The 2,500-nt window shown below is 44.1% G+C and overlaps 1 protein-coding gene across 1 annotated transcript in view; it reads left to right on the forward strand.

Annotated features, from left to right (window-relative positions):
• Positions 1-2,500, forward strand: part of il1rapl1a (interleukin 1 receptor accessory protein-like 1a) — a gene marked incomplete at both ends in the record, with an annotated part of 143,067 nt that overhangs the window by 90,886 nt on the left and 49,681 nt on the right. The gene's annotated exons all lie outside the window — the stretch shown is intronic.

Here is a 2,500-nt window from a genome sequence, read left to right on the forward strand (position 1 = left end):
CTTAAGGTTTCCTTTTGTTAGTGTGCTCCCGAAATGAAACATCAGGTTAGTAGTGTGGGTGTGTGTGTCGGCGTGTCTGTCTGTCTCTCCTTCTGTCGGTCTGTTCTTTTGTCTTTCTTTCTGTGTGTGTGTGTGTGTGTGTGTGTGTGTGTGTGTGTGTGTGTGTTTGTGTGTGTGTGTGTGTGTGTGTTTGTGTGTGTGTGTGTGCGTGTGTGCTTTCATGCATGTGTGTGTGCTTGTGACTACATCTATTTATCTGGTGGACAATGTGTTAAGTGCTCTAAATTTAATCAAAATATATATTAGGAGTATTGCACACCCTACGCTTACTCTAAATTCTTAGCTTTATTGCATCTCTCGGCTGTGATTGAATATAAAAACAATATTTCTAAAAAAAATCTTTGTTGTGTCTTTAACTTCGTCTTCACAAACTTCTACAAGTTCACGAGTGCAGTGAAATGTACTCTGTATATTCACAGGACCTGATTTACAACATAATATAAGATTACCGTGGTTTATTGTTATGTGAAGAGTTTTATACGTGCTGCCCCTGAATTGTGGCTGGTAAAAAACTTCACACAACCCGATGGTTGACGGTCATGTAACTGTACAGCAATAACAAAAACGCAACGCAGGTTTCAGCATATTTGTGTGTGTTTGTGTGCATGTGTGTGCATGTGAATGTATGCATTTGTGCTTATGTGTGTGCATGTCTGCAATGTTCGTGCGTATGTGCGTGTGTGTGTGTGTGTGTGTGTGTGTGTGTGTGTGTGTCTGTGTGTGTGTGTGAGTGTGTGTGCGTGTCCTTGTTTGTGAAGGTATAGATGTATATCTGAGTGTGTGTAAAATTACGCGTGTGTGTGTGTGTCTGTGCGTGTGTGTGTGGGTGTGTGTTTATGCATGTGTGTGTGTGTGCGTGCACTAATCAAGGGCCACAGTAACAATTTGTTTTTCATAGATCTAAATGTATCTGGGGAGGAGGAGGGGTAATGGTCACCCAGATCCCATTCGTTATTCAGCTGTTACTGTTAGCCAGCCAATCTGGCTGGGCTGATTGGTTCCAGCCAAGCCAATCATTCCCCACATTAAGATGGTCTGAGGCCCACTTCGCCTTCTGAAATGGGACGAGTAAATCGTATGGTTTAACAAGGCGCGATTTGTGGGCATACATTAAGCGAATATTACCCGTGTTGTAATACAAATATTGGATATGTATAGCTCTATCTATATTTATATGTTCCCCATTTGACTTGACGTGCCGTCTGCCATTTTGTGCCAATGTGTAGTTGATTATGTAATCCAAAGATGAATGTTTTCATCCCGTTAATCGCGGGTCCAATCTTCTCCCCGTGGGTTTGTTCTGTCGACACTGCACACTTCGGCTCCCTCATATGTCTTGGGGATTAAGGGGAATCCAGCTCTTCACGTACTGATAAAGATCCTATTTCACAGTAGGGGTTCCATCATTTCTTCACAATATTCTCCTAATAAGCGACCACGTCATCACATTAATCTTCACTAGGCAAAGATCTCCCTCTCAGGTGTATTAGCATATTTTTTTCGGAGTCACTTCCCATTATCTTGTATAAACGAATCCTCATACCCTCAACTCCCCCCTTCACTGACTGACAAGGATGAACAATGCCGAATAGAGCTATTTATCCGTGTGTGCATTTTCATGCGTCGATGTGTGCGTTTCTGCGCTCGCGCGTGTGCATACTTGAATGTGAATGTGAATGTGCATATGCCTGTGTGCATACCTGAACGTGTGCATGTGCGTGTGTGCATACTTGAATGTGTGGTTATGTGTGTGTGTGTGTGTGTGTGTGTGTGTGTATGACCCATCCCCCCCCCACCCCCACCCCCACCCCCTTGGAGGAGAGTTAAACACACAAAGGCTCCTAACGGGAGGTGAGATCTGCAGCGTGTTCAGGAGCTCCCCAGAGGAGCACCAGCAGCCAGGCCCGACATACACCGTATGGATGATTAGCATCATTAGTGCATCAGCTGTTACCTCTCTCACACACACACACACACACACACACACACACACACACACACACACACACACAGATCCACACACTCACAAACACAAACACACACTTCATAATGACTCTTCAAACACACAACACTGACAAGAATTAACTGGTGGTTTGTTCCTAGCAAACCCGTGATTAATGTATGATTAGCGGGCCAATCGTGTCTGAGTTCTATTGACACAAGAGAATGTTGTGGCTGTAAAAACATGGAGATGATGGAGAGAGAGAGAGATAGAGAGAGAGAGAGAGACAGAGAGACAGAGAGACAGAGAGAGAGAGAGAGAGAGAGAGAGAGAATGGGCAGAGATGGATAGAGAATGAGGGAAATGGTTGAGGAGGAAGGGAACAAGCAAATTGTTTTATATAGAGGTTGTGGGAGGAGAGAAACAGTAAGAAATAGTAAATCCTGTTTTGTTGTTGTTTGTCTCTGTTGCGGTGCGTCTGGGTGCCAAGAACTCCTC

Source organism: Pollachius pollachius, assembly GCF_949987615.1.
Source record: "Pollachius pollachius genome assembly, chromosome: 3".
NCBI classification, from domain to species: Eukaryota; Metazoa; Chordata; class Actinopteri; order Gadiformes; family Gadidae; genus Pollachius; species Pollachius pollachius.